This window comes from Xenopus laevis, chromosome 2S, assembly GCF_017654675.1.
Source record: "Xenopus laevis strain J_2021 chromosome 2S, Xenopus_laevis_v10.1, whole genome shotgun sequence".
NCBI classification, from domain to species: Eukaryota; Metazoa; Chordata; class Amphibia; order Anura; family Pipidae; genus Xenopus; species Xenopus laevis.
This window is the reverse complement of record NC_054374.1, coordinates 119,815,751-119,836,152: the sequence shown is the minus strand read 5'-3', so window position 1 is coordinate 119,836,152 and position 20,402 is coordinate 119,815,751. Positions and strand designations below refer to the sequence as shown.

General features: G+C 37.8%; 1 protein-coding gene across 4 annotated transcripts in view; it reads right to left on the bottom strand.

Moving 5' to 3' along the window:
- The window catches only part of LOC108709778 (protocadherin-9), a 1,169,460-nt gene that overhangs the window by 499,979 nt on the left and 649,079 nt on the right, over positions 1 to 20,402 (bottom strand). The window lies entirely within an intron of this gene.

Genomic DNA, 20,402 nt, shown 5'->3' with positions numbered 1-20,402 from the left:
CACAAAATACATATAGTCAAATACAAGAGTCCTCAGTATTGATGGGCGAATTTGCGCAAAATTTGCGAAACGCCGCCGGCGTCTCGTTTTTGACGCCGGCGCCTGTTTTTTCGACGCCAGCGCCCGTTTTTGACGCCAGCGTCCATTTTTGACGCCAACGTCCGTTTTTTCGAAAAAATTTTTTGAAGCCGGCAAATTTTTGCCGCGAATTTTCGCGGGCGTTTCGCGAATTTATTCGCTGGCGGCGAATGGCGAAAATTCGCCGCGAATTCGTGCCTGGCGAATAAATTCGCCCATCACTAGTCCTCAGCACTCAACCCATTATCAATATATATTTAAGACAGAGACATTTTGTGCATACTGCTACTAAAAAATGTCTTACCCTTTAAACAAAACAGGGATTGTTTGTCCATTTATTGCAATATATTTAAGCTGGCCAACTACGTCAAAGTGTTGTAGCTCCCACCATTCCCAGCTATAGTCAGGTGATCCCACTGGTGTCTAATAAAAGGGCAGCCAAGTATGGAGGTTTACTTTGAAAGCAGCAAGTAAGTTGCAGGTAAAACCTAGTCCCTTTGTAAAATGTATAATGAAGCAATAGAATTCTTAATGAATCAGATAAAATTGAGCATAGGACTGGCCAGATATGGGATGACTTTGACGTAGTTGGCCAGCTTAAATATATTGCAATATATGGACAAACAATCCCTGTTTTGTTTAAAGGGTAAGGCATTTTCAGTAGCAGTATGCACAAAATGTCACTGTCTTAAATATATTGATAATGGGTTGAGTGCAGAGGACTCTTGTATTTGCTGTGATTACCAGGTACCAGTTTGCAAAAATATTAACCGCATAAAAATATTTTAAAATACACTTTACATTTATTAATTTTCTTAACATGTATCTCAAATGTTTATATGGTATATATACAGTTGTGTTCAGAATTATAGCAGTACAGCATCACTAACCTGATCATTAATTTTTTTGGTAGAAATTATATTTCTACATGTCAAATAATTTACTAGTAGGTATAGAATAATAGAAAAGCAATAGAAAAACAACAAACCCAACAGTTATGACATGCATGCTGCTGATTCTGCATAATTTAATTATTTCTTAAGGCTTCAACAAAATAATAGCAGCTTGTTCCAAATAATAGCAGGGGGGAGTTCAACTAGTGAGATCATTCATTCTGTGAAAAAACAGGTGACGATTACTGCCCTTATGTTGACCAAGGATATATTTATGTAAATATGTATATAATAACAATATGACACAAGCAAATCCCCTTTAGGTAACACTTATTTAATGAAGGAAGGCAGCACATGTTGTGCATGCTGGTTATAGTGCATTTCTCTCAAAAAACAGTTAAATGGGTCGTTCCAGACATTGTGCAGAAGAACAGTGTACTTTGATTAAAAAGTTTATTGGAGAGGCAAAAACATATAAAGAAGTGCAAATAATGATAGGCTGCTCAACTTAAATGCTCTCAAATGCTTTAAAATGGTAGCCAAACCCTGACATTGAAGGAAATATAAAATTACCATTCAAATATATTGCAGAAAAGGCAAAATTACAAATACCCAGCCAATGATCAGCTCCAGGAAGGTCAAAGAAGGTCTAAAGTTACCTGTGAGTACTATTACAATTAGCAGATGCCTATTTAAATCCAAGCTAATGGCAAGAAGCCCCCCACAAAGTTGTTGAAAAAAAGATGTGCTAAAGAATGCACTGACTGGCCAAAAGAAAAATGTCTCAACATTTTGTTGACTAATAAAAGCAAGATTGTTCTTTTTGGGTCTAGGGGCTGCAGACAGTTTGTCAGATGACCCCCAAACACCAAGTTCAAACCACAGTACACTGTGTAGTATGGTGGTGTAAGCATCATGATATGGGGATGTTTCTCACACTATGGTGTTGGGTCTATTTATGCATAACAGGGATCATGGATCAGTTTCAATACATAAAAATACTTGAAGAGGTCATGTTGCCTTATGCCGAAGAAGAAATGCCCTTCAAATGGGCATTTGAACAAGTTAATGACCTCAAAACACACCAGTAAACAAGCAATATCTTGTTCCAGACCAACAACATTGGAGTTATAGAGTGGCCAGCCCAATCCCCACACCTTAATCCAATAGAAACTTGTGGGATGACATCAAAAATGCTGTTTCTGAGGCAAAACTAAAAAGTTTTTTCTTCAATTTTTTAATTTGGAATAGAATGTGCAGTGTTCCCAGTGCATTTTCGTATATTGGGTATTTGTGTGTATTATTCACACTGACGCACACATATACAATGTACATACACCCACAAAAAACATATTAAGGAAAAAATTCATTTGTGCTATTCTATTGATCTTGAAAAATGCTTATATAAAAAATAACACATCTTCTTTATATAGAAATCCAAGTAATCCAAGTAATATCAGATTACAAAAAAAGAGTATGAATGGAATCAGAAAAATTCCCAGTCAAGAAAATTCCTTGGATATAAACGCATTAGATGTATCAATGTTCTCATAATAGTATTCCTAGTAAACACTTCAGGGCACATTTACTTAGTTCGAGTGAAGTAATAGAATAAAAAAAAAAAGTTTCGAATGATTTTTTTGGCTACTTCGACCATCGAATTGGCTACTTCGACCTTCGACTTTGAATCGAAGATTCGAACTAAAAATCGTTCCACTATTCGACAAACCAATAATCGAAGTATTGTCTATTTAAAAAAAACTTTGACCCCCTACTTCGCCATCTAAAACCTACTGAACCTCAATGTTAGCCTATGGGGAAGGTCCCCATAGGTTTTGTATTTTTTTTTTTTTCGCAGAAAAATCTTTCGATCAATGGATTAAAATCCTTCGAATCGAATGATTTGAAGGATTTAATTGTTCAACCGATGATTTTTTTGTTCGATCGAGCGAATTGCGGTAAATCCTTCGACTTCGATATTCGAAGTCAAAGGATTTAACTTCGGCAGTCGAATATCAAGGGTTAATTATTACTGATTCTGCTAAACTAGTGGACCATATTTAACCATACAATGCTTGGAAGTACCATATGTATCATGGAGTAAATTTAAAATACCTTTTGAACTACAATACACTCTGGTCCTTTAGGAGGTCCCACTAGCTTTAAAATCTTCTTGGTAATAATACAAATTATCTATTATTACATTTTGTTATAAGTTGTGTATTTTAAACCAAGAATACAAATCTTGCAACCCTCTGGCTGTTGCTGGCAGGGGAGATCCAAGCAATGATATATGTAATTTCATCACTTCAAGAGCTCTCCAAAGGGAACACCAACACCATTATTTCTGTTCAGAACTTCACATTCCAAACAATTATTAAATAAGCTGCTAATGGTTACTAGAATTGGAAAACACTTTTCACTTGCTATTATATTGCTACCATAAAGTCTCAAAAACTATAAGAAATAAAGTGCAAATGTATTTCTAATGTGAAGTTTCATAATAATTTTAGCCTTCATTTATATTGTGTACCGCTCATACATGCTAAACTAGGCACTACGGGAAGTTATATGCAATATACTGACAATCAGTTGAGTGAAAAAATATGATTTTGCTGTAACCAATTGAAGGACATGAACTTTGTATTGTTACACCTATGCTAGTATGCCTAGAACCCTAGATATTTAGAAATTTCAATGAAAGAGTCAATTGCAAGGAAAAGGTCCTGGAGGAATATTTATTTATTGTCAAATTGTAGTGGTTTTAGAACTAAACTCACATTCTCTAAAACCACAAATGTCATGGAATTTATTAAAAAAAATACGAATATGAAAGGTGCAAATGAAAAAATAGGCTGAAGTATGCACAAAACATACAAATAACGCTAAACACCTAAAAGTCAGAATTCAGAAAGTCATTAGAGATCTTTGTGGTTTTTACATTTAACAAATCTCAAATTCATGGTACAAACCTAAACTGTAAATACAGTGTATTTCATTCATGTACAATATTTAGACATACCCATGGCACAGAGTAACAAAAGTCATTATTTGCACATAAAATATATGTATGTGATTATTGTAACTGTTTTAATAAATGATTACAAATGGAATTGTAAGTCAACATGTTTTTTTTAGGAAATTATTTTTTCTCTCTCTCCTATTTTTTTCTTTCCATGATGAAAGAAAAGTAATTGATTTTGATTATAAGGCTTCAGCAGAAATAAGCTGGTGAAAATCAATAGAAAGGATAATGAGACATTGTTATGTTTTCTAAAATATGCTCAGTAATATTGAAATCTAAAATAAATAAATAACTTGCATACATAAATACTGGGTGCTGACCTTTCTGCTGCACAATTAGAAACCTTAATTTAAAAGACAATTTAAAAAACAGCCGCAATCAGGTCAGAGTCTTACTTCAAAGGAAAAACGTAAGACTCTGACCTGATTGCGGCTGTTTTTTTTCGGGGGGCTTGACCCCGAAACGTTTGCTGGGATCTCACCGAAATAAAGATGTAAACAGTTTGAATTGATGCAGAAGCATTGAAGTGAGTGTGCCATTTGTTTCTATTTTTGTAGCCAAATGTTGGCTATATGTTCTAAGAGGTCCCCATAGGCTAACATAGCAATTCAGCAAGTTTAAGGTGGCGAAGTGTCGAAGTTTACGTTTTTTAAAGAGACAGTACGATTATCGAATGGTCGAATAGTGGAAGCATTTTCACTTTGAATCGAAGTCGAATTTGGCCTATTCGATGGTGGACGTACCCAAAAATTACTTCGAAATGCGAAGTTTTTCAATTCGAATATTCACTTCGAATTCACTTTGACCCTTAATAAATGTGCCCTTAAGTGTTTTTGTTGCAAATTATTTACCACCGAACACAAAATGTAAATTTCTAGAAAAACTAAATTGTTGAAAACAATGATGAATGTTTCTAATATAAACTAGCTAATTAAAGAAAAAGGTTAAATTATATAATATTTAAATATAATGCTTCAAATGTTCCACATGATAGTAAAAAAAGCCTGATCAGTTGTTATGGGTTTTTGCTCAAGTGCCAATTTGTCCAGTGACAAATGTCATAATTTGTGATCCACAATCCTTGCATTTCTTTAGTAAACACACCATCTTCCCACAATTGTGCTTAGGGATATGTTCACAAAAAATCAGTTTGTAAAATGACCACCTTTTATATAATGTTGGCAAGTTTAAATTTACCTATGGTTAGAAAAACAGTCCTTAACCGTTTGAGTTATGCAGTAAAGTGACCAAAAAGGTAATCTGTGCAGATCAGACCTGTTTGACCGTATTCCTAACTTTACAAAGAGCATAGTGGGACATAAGCACACATGGGCTAGTTGTCCTTATTTGAGTAGCCCCATTATGGGGCAGATTTATTAAACAAATTCACATAAATTCGAAATTCAACCTTTGATAAATAACCCCCTATAATTACACCATACGTACATTTTCTGATAGAAGTGCTAGTTGTACTAGCCAATGGGAGCCAATTAGCTGAGTAATCACTTACAAACAGGGCCATAACTAGGGGTAGGCAGAGTATGCACGGGCCTAGGGTGAAAAGCTGGGGGGGTGCAAGGCAAGTACCTTCTTCTCTACCTCCTACCCTTAGTCTGGTCCCCTCTCTGAACTCTCACGTCGGCTGTTCTGGCACACCTATCCACTTGTATGTGCATGTATATGTACGCATGTGTGCCGATTTGCACATAGGCGTGCACGTGCATCAGCATGTGAGAGGCAGTGCAACCGGCCAGGTTGCTCAGGGTGTCTGGCCAGCCTGGCCCAATGCTGATTGCAAACATACTAAGGCTAGACAAGAACTGGTTTAAAGAAAAAAAGATTTAGTAGAACTGAAAAACAAGGACCCCAGCAAAATAATGTAAGGAGCAGACAGTAAAACAAAGTCCAATTGCATGTTTATGGAGATGGTCAAAGCATTCGGCAGACAAGTAAAAATCCAAGTAACAGGCCAGGGGCCAAAAACCAGTTTGTCAGAACACAAGGGAACAAGGGCTTTGTGGAATTACTCTCTTGATATAGCAAGGCTGAAAGCTCTGATATAATAAAAAAGCATTACATTCAGTTTGCAAAAGAAAATATGTATCTAAAGATATCCCATACATGTGACTGGAACATTCAGTTCCAGCAAGAATAGGGTGACCCAGTGGGTTGACAGAGTCCTTTTTGGAAACTGTAAGAAACTTACCGATGCGGCGGGGACGCCCGCCGCATGGTCCTCGAGCCGGCGCTGGCACCGGCGCCATCTTGGAATCTAGGGCGTGCGCGGCGCGCCTGTGCGCCTCTTAAATCTGTATCCTGACCCTTGCCTGCCTACGACAACTCTTCCTGCTTAACCCCTTGATTGACAACCCGGTTTGACCCTTGCCTGCCTGACGATTCTGATATCCGCCTGCCTCGACTCTGCCTGTTTGACGATTCTCTTGCCTGCTCCATTTGTACCGTGACCTTCGGCCCAAAAGACTCTGCTAACTGCCGTGCCCCTTTGCCAGCCAGAACATCTCGCCTTGCACCCCTCGTTAAGTCCAGGTGGCACCCAAGTAAGCTGAGGGCTCCTCCCGAAGCCCAACGGTGGTCACACTACTGGTGAAGCCGAGCCGAGACCAGGGTGCTTGGCATTTGTTCTGGTATTGGGTGCCGGTCGTGACAGAAACACTTTAAGGGGCAGATTTATCAAGGATCGAATTTCGAGTTTATGGGAGTTATTTAAAACTCCCATGAACTCGAAATTCTACCAACTGCAATTTATTAAACCATTTTAATTTTTAAAACTAAGGACGAATGGAATCGACCCCACAAACTCGAATCTAATTTGAATGTAATTAGATTTGAGTTTTTCGCAGAAAAAAAACTTTGTCAGGAAGGCAGCAAACAACTCCAAATCAATCACAGGATGTCCCCCATAGGCTAACTACATAAAAAGGTTTATAGTGGAGAATAGTTGAATTTGAGTTCTATTTTTGAGAAATTTTGAAAATCTAATTCAAATTTTAAAAAAAAATTTGAATCAAATTTTAACAATTCCCTAGTTGAATTTGACAGTTTTGGCCATAAAAAAATGTAAAATATTCACTTTGACCCGATAAATCTGCCCCTTAAAGTGGTATGTGTGGAAAAAAAACTTTCAAAAGTAACACATAGGGGCAAAGGGTGAAGTGTACTTTGACTAGGGAATACTCCAAATTTGATTTGAATTTAAACAAAATCGGAAATACGAATATCAATATTTATCATGTACTGTCTCTTTAAAAATTTGACTTCGGCAATTTGCCATCTAAAACCTGCTGAATTGCTGTTTTAGCCTTTGGGGGACCTCCTAGAACCATTTGGAGTCAATTGGTGGACTTTTTTGGAAAAACTTTGAATCAAATTCGATTGAATGCGCTATTACTTTGATTCGTATGATTCAAATTTGATCGAAAATGGACCTACTTGGCCAAAAAAAACCCTTTGATTTAATTTTGGTTGGTCTTTTTGAATTCAAATTTCAACGTTTTTCAAATTCGAAATTCAACCCTTGATAAATCTGCCCCATACAGTGTACGTATCAATGGTACAATCAAGGAATCAAGGAATGTTTTGTCAACAAATGCAAAGGTGTATATGATTTTCACAGTAGTTTGGTGGGAAGGAATGCAGGCTTAAAAACTTGTTTAGTAATATCTAGTTTTCAAAAGTTTTTCACATCACAAATCTTTAATAACTGCTTGTGCTAAATTGATTTGGTTTAAACCAAACCAACATTGCATGTGTTTTTGAGTCTCTGCTCTCCTATGTTGTAGTTACAGGATTATTAGTCAGGAAGGCGGTATACAGCAGCCTTTTCCCAATAAATCCATCCAGAAGTGGCATCTGTCTGCAGAGTTTTTGTTATTAGTCAGTAAGGCTACAGTGATTGGAGATAAGTAGCAGTCAGTTACCCTTTTTAAGGAAGAATTATGAGGCATTTTAAAAATCCATTAAAATATGTATTTAAAAAATATACTGGTACTTTGCTGTTAGACAAACCCACTGCAAATATTCCTAAATGCTACCCAAAGTAGTACTTGTAACAGACTAGAGAATGATTATTCTTAATCATATTTTTGAACAAAAAAAAATAAGAAATGTTGAAAAAGGAACTATTAAGCCATGACTTTCTCATAAAAATGTAAACTTTGATCCGTTGAACTGAACAATTGATTTTCATCCCAACCTTCTTCTAAATTGTTGAAAGCTACTGTTATATATGATGATCCCTTGATTTGTGATCATGAAGGTAAATGAGACAGTCTTGGCTTTTAAATAATATTTAAACAATGAACTGCTAATGAACCATTTATATGACTTATCACCTTGATAGAATTTTCAGAGATCGATGTATAAATATGATTGCATGAAATTAAGTACATTGAGATAAATGGGAAATTACCTTTTTTGAAAGGATCATTAATTGATCACTAGGAGTGGTAATAGTATATAAAGGATTTTTCAAGTATATAGGATTTCTGAAGGATAACATTATCCTGTTGTTTAACTGCTTTTTAGAGCATTGGGCTGCTGGAATGAAATGTGCATTTAATCCAGATTTATGAGACTATTAATAAAGCCCGGGTGCAAATTAATAGATATCATTTGATTCATCCAGTTTACTACACACTAGTTGTTGATAGACACCACTGTTCAATTTTGACTCTTTTGACATTAATAGTACAACAATAATCATAGCGAGTGCTTCCCCCCTTTTATATCATGTCTATAGATTACAAATTTATTTTCTTAGCTGCAACATATTTTCCCAAACAATATTGTATATGTAAATGTTCTTGTCATGCCACGAAGAACAAAGCAAAGGTGTATTGATGTCTTGATAAAAACTACTTGACTCCTTTAGCCTTTAGGCTAATGGTATGTGTTGTTGGTTGGGGGAGCTCAAGCTCCGCAGAATATTTCCATCAATGCCAATGCCACTTGTAGAACTGTTAATAAGCATAAGATGTCTCTTTCTGCATTTTCGTAAAATTACTTGAATTATTATTTTCAACCATTTTCAGTGGCTTTAAAGTTATTTGTAAATGCAGTTGCTGGAAGAGAGCTGACTTTTGCAATTATCTTTCAAAAGCCAAAACCAGGAGGGCAGAAATGGCCAAGCAAATACTGCTTTCAATCAGATATGCATACTGAAAATTGCTTAGTTTGCATTCCCTTAATATGGAAAATTAAGAAAGATAAGGGTGGAAAAATAACATTCAAGAGATTGAATAATATGCACAAGGAATGCACTAAATAAATAAGAAGTAGATAAGAAGGCATTAAAAAAATTTAAAAGGCAAAGGGAGAACATTGAGAAACTATTGGTATATCAAGGGGGTTGACATCAGAGCTGCTTTTAGGTAGCATTTTCAACCTAAGAAAAAATATTTCTCCCAAACTCAAATTATAACCTTTAAATAGCACACATAGATTTTAGCCAAAGGCAGAAGGTCGGACTTTAGGGGGGCAGATCAAAAATCGAATGTCATTTTATTCCACATTATACTTTCTAAAAACTTGAATGTCTGTGAGTTAATAAGACTAATTATAATAATAAAAATTTGACTATAAGAATTCAGGTTTTATCTGAAAACTCGAATTTGAGTTTTTGGGATATAAATTCCCGTCGTTTGTCATGTGAGTTTTTGACATTCCGATTTTTCCATAAACATGCAATCAATTGAAATTCGAGTTTATCTAAGGTAGAAAAATTCTCACACAACTCACAAATTAAATTTTTGATAAATATGCCCCTAGGTGTTGTTCCAGACCAATACCTCTTTACAACTACAATACAAACATTTATTTTAATTTCAAACAGATTCTATTCCTTCTTGAAGGTTTTACAAGTATGTAGATCACAATGTTATTTCAATCCCACTAAAAATTCATGCTCAGTTTTGCTCACACAATAAATGTTATTGCATTACGTTTACTGTAGTTAATGGTATGCAAGCAAAAGATAAATACATCACATAAATGTGATTTATGTCCTTTTAAATGAAATAAAAATCAAATGTTAGTTTCCCCTCATGATTTTGAAGAAAGTTTGTATGTTCTGACATAGCTCTGAAATGAAACTTTATACTGCAGAAGCAGGGTACAGTAGAGTTGCAAGTTTTTATTCCTTTAATGACTGTTATATGGAGGCACCATCTTCATGGTTCCAATTTGGATATTGACAATAAAACGTTCTTAGTTGGACTCTTACTCTATACATCTTCAAGTGCAATAGTGGTCCTTAAAGAAGTATTAAATTGGAATTAATGGGAATTCAGTCCTTCCTTTGTGCCAACTATTCCAAGTTAAGTAGCTTATATAAACAGTATTGCTGTATTTGGCTTCAACCATGTAATAGCTTATTCACTATATAATTAAAGCCATTTTAAGGTTGGCTCAAGAGCCATCATTTTCTCATTATACTAAAATAGAATACTTGTTGCTAAGAATTACATCATCCATCTATATAAACGTAGGCAATATTTGAAGCATAAATATGTATATTAATATAATCCTTCCACTCGGACAACAAAAGGATCTGAATTACGATGTAAACCATAAAAATGACTTGCATAACAGACTACATTTTGATTAAATAAAATAACCCCGAAATGTATACACTACAGCTTTTCTTATGTTTCCTGTATGCTGAAATGTTCTAAATACTAACCTTCTTATATCCATTTTACTCTGTTTAAAAGAGAAATGTCAACTCCAACTCTGTTCTTACTCTTTACACTCAGTACTGATGAAAGCTTTATGGAAGTGTTTTGAGCCAACTGAATATATCATTCATTCTACTGTATTTATGTGAAGGGAAAAAGCTGTAATATGTTGTGTTACATTGTGCCAGGATCCAAACAAAGTATTTTTATGTGAATGACTATATATAAAATCTTGTGAAAATTCTAGAAACATTCAGTTAAAGTTTTAAAACAGTAGCACATGTATGGTATCTGTTATCTGGAAACCTGTTATCTAGGAAGGCCATCTCCCATAGACTCCACATTAATCAAATAATACATATTTTGAAATTATTTGTTTTTTCTCTGTAGTAATAAAATAGTACATTGTACTTGAACCTAACTAAGCTATAATTGATCCTCCTTTAAGGCAAGGCAATTCTAATGGATTTAATGGTTAAAGGAGTTTTTTTACTAGACAAATTATGGAGATTGACAATATGTAAATATCCTGTTACCTAAACCCCAGGTCCCAAAGATTCTGGATAAAATGTGGATAACATGTGGATAGCTGTATTTTCTTTTCAGTTATGAATCATAAAATATATATTTGCACAAGTAAGTGCTTACCCAATGATTAGCTCCATCAGTGACTATACTAATACAAAGGTAGTCAAGAAGGGTATGCGCTCTTCATTGCTTGTTAATTTAGCATTAATATTATTGGGTGTCACTACAAATGAGTAAGAGACAAGGAATGTACAACAGCACTTATACTGCCTATTCAATTGCATCTATGTATTTGCACAGAGACTCTGCATTAAGCTACGGTCCAATTTCTGTTCCAATTAAAAAAATGTATTTAGTACAGTCATTCATCAGTACTTTCATTTTTCAACAAAACTGCTCAGAAAAATATCCAGGTTTATTTTCAATTAACTAAATTCCCCATTTATTTATTTCCCTGTTATAGGGAAGAACTTTTGATATGAAGCATAACAAAAGTGGTGTAAAGTTGATACCTTTATTGGCTAACTAAGATGATAATCACAGCAAGCTTTCAGAACATTGCAGTTCCTTCTTCAAAGCTGATTACAATGAAGCTATTTTGGCACTGACATATATACAGCATTTTGTTTACAAAAAAACTGTGAGGGACAAAAGGAGAAACAACACATAAGCATAATTTGTATTACAAGCAGGGACAGATTTACAGAGAGGTGGGTTATGCAAAGTAGTCCAGACTAGGCACAGATTAGACCTAAGATGTGAAGAAGATAACAGATTCCTATAGTAGTTTGTTGTCTCCACAGAAAAAATGTATGTACTGTATCTGCTTCTAGTCTTGGTAATTAGCCATAAATCCATGGCCTAAATTCAGTCCTGTCTCCAGATCCTAAAGGTTTGCATACCTTTGTATTCCCTCACTTTGCGTTCATTTTCAGTTTTGAAATTGTCTTTGATGACAGAAATTTGAAAGTCATCCAGACTGTGGTTGGGGCTATTAAAATGTTCACCTACTGGTGTGTGTCCAATTTTTTATTGTTTATTGTGAACCAGTGGTGATTGGTTCTTTTTCTGAGGCTTTGTCCAGTTTCTCCAATGTAAATGCCTCTTGTTTCTTGACACTTTGTGCATGTTATTGCATAAACCACATTGCTGGATGAGCATGTGTAGTGGCCGTGTATATAGTATTACTCTATTGTTCCAGGATGTTGTACTCTGTCTGCAGAGAGGATGTGTGGGCTGATCCCTTTCTGAGGTGTCAGAACAGATTTGGTTGTAGCGTAAGGCCTGGCTGTAGATGATGTTTCATATGGTCTGGATGGAAGCTGTCATACATCAGGTAGGTGGATTTCCGATATATGGTGATATAATAGTGATGTCCAGAAAGTGGATGTGGCTTAAGGAGTGGAGTAATTTGAAGTTGATGGTGGGGTGATAGTTATTAAACTGTTCATGGAACTGGATGAGTTTTTGCTAAGCATCTGTCCAAATGATGAGGATGTCATCAATATATCGGAGATATGTTAGGGGTTTTGTTGTGCAGGAGGTGAGGAAAGCTTGTTCTCCTTTCACTATGAAAAGGTTAGCATACTGGGGTTCCCATACTTGTACCCATCTGCTGTGTGTACAATTCTTGGCCAAACAAGAAATAATTATGTGTAAGTGTAAATTCAATCAGACTTACAACAGTATCAGCTGGTAGATTGTGATTTTGTTGGAATTCCTTGCATGCTGCTGTTCCATCTTAGTTGGTGTACAGGGATTCCACATCCATTGTTGCCAAAATGGTGCCCTCTGGTAAACATCTCATGTTTGCTAGTTTGTTTAGGAGGTCTGTGGTGTCCTGTAAGTAGCTTGTGGTATTTTTTACTAGGGGTTTGAGATTTGTTCAACCCAACCTGATATGTTCTCCGTCAGTGTTCCGATACCAGAAACTATTGGGCTCCCTGGGTTGCCTTCTTTATGGATCTTGGGCGACATATAGAAGGTACCTATTTTGGGGGATTCTGGCAATAAGTGTACTAGGTTTGTATGTGTTGCTGGAAATGCTTTGATTAGGTTTTTGAGTTCTTTTATATAGGCTGCTGTGGGGTCACTGTCTAATCTGGTGTAGTGGTTTGGGTTAGATTGCTGTCTGTGGGCCTCTGTGATGTAGTCTGAGGTATTCATTATGACTACTGTGCCTCCTCTGTCCGCTGGTTTTATTATTATGTCTGTGTTGCTCTTCAGGGACCTTATTGCCTTCCTTTTCCAGTCAATAAACCAGGGTGGACTATTCTCACGAGCAATGGCACATGCAACAGTAGGTAAATAGTGGGTTGATCTAGGCCATAATGCTTTTCCATGTACTGTAGGAGTGGTGTGGCAGCAATTCATACAATCAGCGGTGATCCACTTCACTCCTTGGTATCCAAGGGGTCATGTTTTCACCCCTTTCACCTACATTGTGTAAGGTAAGGAGAATCATAATCGAATTTCTAAGTGCATTACATTAAAGCATTTAGGAAGTCAAAGATCTTGTTTACTGAACTGCTACTGGGAACATGAGGGAGAGAAAATTAAAGTAGAACCTTTACTACATTGAAATTTTTATGTACAGTAGCATGCTGCCTTGCTTTCAATGAGTGGGATGCAACCACCTTATAATAATGCATGGCAAAGGTGCTAAGACAATACCAGTATGGGTATTCTGACTCATATTGCTGTGATTTCCCAGTGAAACCTCCCTGCTGGACCTATGTGAAGCTGTTACAAACACTGAAGGCAATCTATGCCAGATAGCTGAACTCACCAGACACTTGGAATACACAAAGGTGCTTTATTTGGGGTAGATGGACAAACGTAGCAGTGGATGTATAAGTGCTGCAGGTCAAAAAGAATATTCCTTTTTCTAACCTCAGAGTAGCTCTGAGTAGCTCCTCACTCATGGAAGGCAGGAACACAAGAGGATGATGGGAGAAACTGACATCACACATGAGTAAGGAACAGGAGGAGGGTTTACAAACAAGGAAATACAAAGCCTGCCGTATAGCTTTGGTCACTAAGTAGTAGCGTAATAAAGGGTAAGCATATAAGCATTGACATATACATTTTAATATACCTTTTAACTACGGAGACTGAACATCCCCCGCCTGGTATCTTTAGATACCACTATATTATATTAAACATAACGGTAGTTCTGAAAATGCTAAATGAACATTAGTGCATTTTTGCTTAACAATCTTTCCTGAGCTCTGAGAAACAAAAGCGAAAAAACAAACATGCAATGCAATAAATATGGCATTGTAAAATAATCCAATGTCCTCAGTAGGTTCACTGAAATCAGTGGGAGTCTCTTGATTTAAGTGCTAATGAAGCAAATAAGAGTTCAATCCCCAAGGGTAAGATCAGAACAAGTTCAGTGATAGGCCGAGAAGTCTCCGTGGCACCATCCTTAGCAGTTCTTACTTCCACTTTACCATCCTCACTAGGAGGATAAGTCCCATTGCCCAAACAATCCGACAAGCTTGTTGGTCTTTTAGTAGGACAAGGTCTCCTATCTGTAGGAGACCTTATCCAGAACCAGTTTGACAGGTGCTTTACACATTTCCGCTGACCTTTCAAGTCACCAGGTGGAACAGGAGCATTCCCAAGATTAGCTGGGGTGAAAATGACTGGAGATTCTGGGTCTGTAGACACTGGAACCAGAGGCATTGAGTTAATTATGGCAGACACTTCTGCAAGGAATGTGGTAAGGATCTCATGAGCGAGCTTTATAGAATTCCAGCAGCAGGAGTCCAGCAACATAGAGTCCAGTATTCTATGTATTTTCTGTTTCCACAAAGTTGTCATTACAAGAGATAGGAGTGGCATCATATCTTTGGGATTCTACTTTACCTCAGAATGATGAGAGCATGGTCTGAAGTGAGTTGCTTGTTCACTTAGTTACATAGTTACATAGTTAAATTGGGTTGAAAAAAGACAAAGTCCATCAAGTTCAACCCCTCCAAATGAAAACCCAGTATCCATCCACACACCCCTCCCTACTTTCACATAAATTCTATGTACCCATACCTATACTAACTATAGAGCTTAGTATCACAATAGCCTTTGATATTACAGTATGTCTGTCCAATAAATCATCCAAGCCATTCTTAAAGGCATTAACTGAATCAGCCATCAAAACATCACCTGGCAGTGCATTCCACAACCTCACTGTCCTGACTGTGAAGAACCCCCCTATGTTGCTTCAAATGAAAGTTCTTTTCTTGGAGTCTAAAGGGGTGGCCTCTGGTACAGTGATCCACTTTATGGGTAAAAAGGTCCCCTGCTATTTGTCTATAATGTCCTCTAATGTACTTGTAAAGTGTAATCATGTCCCCTCGCAAGCACCTTTTTTCCAGAGAAAACAACCCCAACCTTGACAGTCTACCCTCATAATTTAAGTCTTCCATTCCTCTAACCAATTTAGTTGCACGTCTCTGCACTCTCTCCAGCTCATTTATATCCCTCTTAAGGACTGGAGTCCAAAACTGCACTGCATACTCCAGATGAGGCCTCACTAGCGACCTATAAAGAGGCATAATTATTTTTTCATCCCTTGAGTTAATGCCCTTTTTTTATGCAAGACATTAGCTTTAGTAGCCACAGAATGACACTGCCCAGAATTAGACAACTTGTTATCTACAAAAAACCCTAGATCCTTCTCATTTAAGGAAACTCCCAACACACTGCCATTTAGTGTATAACTTGCATTTATATTATTTTTGCCAAAGTGTATAACCTTGCATTTATCAACATTGAACCTCATTTTCCAGTTTGCTGCCCATTTCTCCAACTTAGACAAATTCATCCTGCATGGAACCTATAGTTCTGCACAATTTAGTATCATCGGCAAAAATAGAAACAGTACTTTCAATGCCCACCTCCAGGTCATTAATAAACAAGTTGAAAAGCAAGGGACCTAGTACAGAGTCCTGCGGTACTCCACTAACAACACTGGTCCAATTAGAAAATGTTCCATTTACCACCACTCTTTGTAGTCTATCTTTTAGCCAGTTCTCTATCCAGGTACAAATACTAAGTTCCAGGCCAACATTCTTTAATTTAACCAGTAACCTTTTGTGTGACACTGTATCAAATGCTTTAGCAAAGTCTAAGTAAATCACATCCACTGCCATCCCAGAATCGAGGTCTCTACTTACCTTCTCATAAAAAGAAATTAAGTTAGTCAGGCAAGATCTATTACGCATAAAACCATGCTGGCACAAACTCATAGTATTATGATTTGCTATGAAGTCCAGTATCTTATCCTTTATTAACTCTTTGAAAAGCTTTCCTACCACTGATGTCAGACTAACTGGCCTATAGTTTTGAGGCTGAGAATGGGATCCTTTTTTGAATAGAGGCACCACATTAGCAATTCCAGTCTCCAGTCTCTCGGCACTATGCCAGATCTCAATGAATCCTGAAAAATTAAGTAAAGAGGTTTGGCAATCACAGAGCTAAGCTCGCTAAGTACCCTTGGATGAATACCATCTGGCCCCGGACCTTTGTTAATCTAACATGTTCTAGTCTCTTTTGAATTTCCTCATGTGTGAACCATGCATCATTAGTTATATTACTAGAATTGGGACTATTAAGAAGGAATCCTTCACTTACTGGTTCCTCATTTGTGTAGACAAATAAAAAATACGAGTTCAGAATCTGCGCTTTTATTTTGTTTTCATCAACCAGCTGACCCCCCCTCTGATAGTAAGGGTCCCACCCCTTCCTGCTTCATTTTTTTACTATTAACATATTTAAAAAATAATTTTGGATTTTTTTACTGCTTCTCAATACATGAGTTTTAAAGGAGTCAAGTTCAGATGGTCTGCACATTTTGTCTAGGCACACTAGACAAGGTCTATCACCCACTATTACCCAACCTAAGTCAAGTCTGAGGAGCATCATGAGGACCATTGCACTGTTGACGTACTTTATGGACTCCGAGAATGTCTCTGCCCAACAAGAGCAGGATTTCAGCTTCCTTTTCCATGGCAGGAATCTGATTAGCCAGGTGCCTTAAGTGGGGTTGGTGGTATGCAGCTTCTGGTGTGGGAATTTCCTCCCTGTTAATAGGTATCTCATCACATTCAACTAGTGTAGGTAAAGGCAGGTGAATGTTACCTTTGATTGATGAGACAATGTACCCATTAGCTCTTCTACTGTCACGTTCAACCGCCCTAATTCCAGAACCAATTCTAGGCTCCCTGGTCTTGGCTTTTGCTTCTGCCTTTAACAGCCACCTTTCACCTTGGGAGGAGGCCTCAGTTAATTGGATGCCACCAGGTCTTACTAACAGAGGAGCAAAGCTAAAGGTTCTGGATGAGGGGGCATGATCGTTTCACCAAGGATACTGGATGGAAGACAGGCCAGACAGACAAGCATGGACAGGCAGATTACAAGAGTAGTCAAAACAGGCCGGATCGGTGCAGGCAGAATTAGAAGAATGGTCAGACAGGCTAGGATCAGGATTTGACAGCGTAGAATAGTCCAGCAGGCAGGGTTATGCTTGGAGAGGTCAGAATAATCAGCCAGGCAACAGTCAGACTGGAGAGTTCAGAATAAACAGGCAGGCACGGGTCAGGATACAGAGTTCAGAATAGTCAGGAATCCCATAGAATAAAGCACATAGGAACTACCAAATAGAACCTAACAATGGGCAATGTGCTAAACTCTGAAATCTCCTTAAATAGTTTGAACCTCGCCATTGTGCCATTCATCACGCTGGCGCATAAACCCGGAAGACCGAGGCCGCATGCGCCATAGGGGAACTGGCACAGGAGCAACAAGGATGCAGGGGGCAGGCGTCCCTGCAGGCCACTAGACTGCCAGGGATAGTCACTGGACCACCAGGGTAAATTATCGTCATTACATCTGCCAGGTACTACATCACAGGTTTTGGGGGTATTTGGTTCTGCATCACTTTTGATGTCTAAAATCTCTGATTTTGTGGTCTTGCCAGAGATCTGCTGACTTGGTCATCAAGCATAGCATAAGTCTTAATTGCTTTCTCTGCTGATCATCAGGATATACCTGGACTAGGCATATATCATTGGCACAGCATTTGGGACTATAGCCTTCTCCGCAGACTTCAGTACATGAAGTTGAAATCTTTGTTCAAGCCAGAACACATCCTTGTTCCTCCCCGCCATGGGTTGAAGACTGTGGACTGTCAGGAAGAGGTGTTGGATGCATTGCTGCAATATATTTGTCAATGCTGCATTCTGTACATTTGATAACAGTCTTACAGTCCTTAGCAAAATGGTCTGTGGAGACACAGCACTTATTGCAAACTCCAAACTTCTGGAGAAGCTCCTTGCTCTTCTGTAAAGACTTTGCTCTGAACCACAACATTTCTTAAGTGTGTGTGGTTTCTTGTGAATTGAACACTGACGGTTGGGATCATCGGTTTTCCCACCAGAAGAAGTTTTGTCAGCTGAATAGGTTGCAGCAGGAGGGATATCTGTCTTTCTATCAGACATGGAGCCCTGCAAGTCTGTGTGTAGTAGCTGTGGTTGGGATCATTCTTGATCCAGGCATGGTCACTGATGAATTTTCAGAAGTATGAGAATGGGGGAAAGGATACATTATATTGTTTCTTGTACCTTGAACCCGCTTTGGCCCACTCGTACGGTAGCTCCAATACTACTGGATTCACACAATGAGCAGTAGAGGTGAGGGTCTGCCTTAGCTAACTCTAGCTCCATCAGAAGGTCACTGAGCTCTTGCAGCTTGCAAGAGCTGCAAGAGCTCACTTTCAATGGCTTCAGAGCTACCATAGATTTGTTCAAGTTTTCCCCAAGCAACAGCAAGACCTACATCTGGGAAGTCAACCTGCACAGCTTTTAGACTCTTAACATGATCTGCAGACTCTGGACCTAGCCATTTGATGAGTAAATCAAGTTCCTTTTTGGCTGTGAGATTAAGGTCAGCAATTGCAGCTTTGAATGTAGATCTCCAGGCACTGTAATTCTCTGGGCAGTCATCAAACCTTGACAGACTAATGTTTATGAACTTGTGACGTATCATGTACCTGGCGAAGTCAGGCAGGTCTGATCTATCACTCTTTGGTGCCTGAGTAACATGTGGAACCCTGGGGTTGTATAAGCATCCTTGCTTATAAAAGTGAGATCAACCAGGATAGTATGAAGTAGCATAAGCATCTAGCAGTGGTTTGGTCTCTAAGGCCTTTGCTGGTTGTAGTTGAGACTGAGGTTTATTGCTGGAATTCCCCTGGGTGGTGGTAGGTTGTACAGTCTTTTGCTGTGTGACTACGTCTGTGTGGTTGACATGCTGCTGTGCCGGAATTTGCAGCTCTGCATTTGGGCACTGTAAGTTACAGCAGTGTTAATAGTGCAGGTAGTGACAGTTCAGTACATATTTACTTGTACATTCAAACTGCAACAGTGTTATTGTAGGACCCTGACAACAGATTATATAGCAGTTTAAGCAGCACAAAACATAATCCAGTTGCATAAAAGAGTTCTGAACATTCACAGGGAACAGCAGGTGTTTGTATAACTACAGTTATACTATGCAGTTATACTGCATTATGCTTGGTAGAAGATTTAATATAAATGACTTGCCGGTGAATGGTGACTTGATGGAAGATACACTGTGACAGCAAGTTATAGAATTATATTCTTTTTGACTTTTCTGACTCCAATTGCTGTCATAATGGCTGATTTCCCAGTGAGACCTCCCTGCTGGGCCTGTATGGAGCTGTAACAACCACTGAGGGCAATCTTTGCCAGATAGCTGAACTCACCAGACACTTGAAATACACAAAGGTGCTTTATTTGAGTGGATGGACAAATCAAGCAGTGAATGTATAAGTGCTGCAGGTCAAAAAGAATATTTCTTTCCCTATCCTCAGAGTAGCTTCTAACTGATGGAAGGCAGGAACACAAGAGGATGATGGGAAAAACTGACATCAGACAAGATGAAGGGAATAGAAGGAGGGTTCACAAACAAGGAAATAAAGAAACTGTCGTATAGTCACTAGGTGGCAGCATAATAAGGGGCAAGCAAATAAGCATTGACATATACATTTTAACATAACTTTTAACTACTGAGATAGCGCAATGGTGGTTATTAACTATTATATCATGCTATTGAGACTACCTACACAGATTAGGAGACCTGATATTTTTAAATATTAAG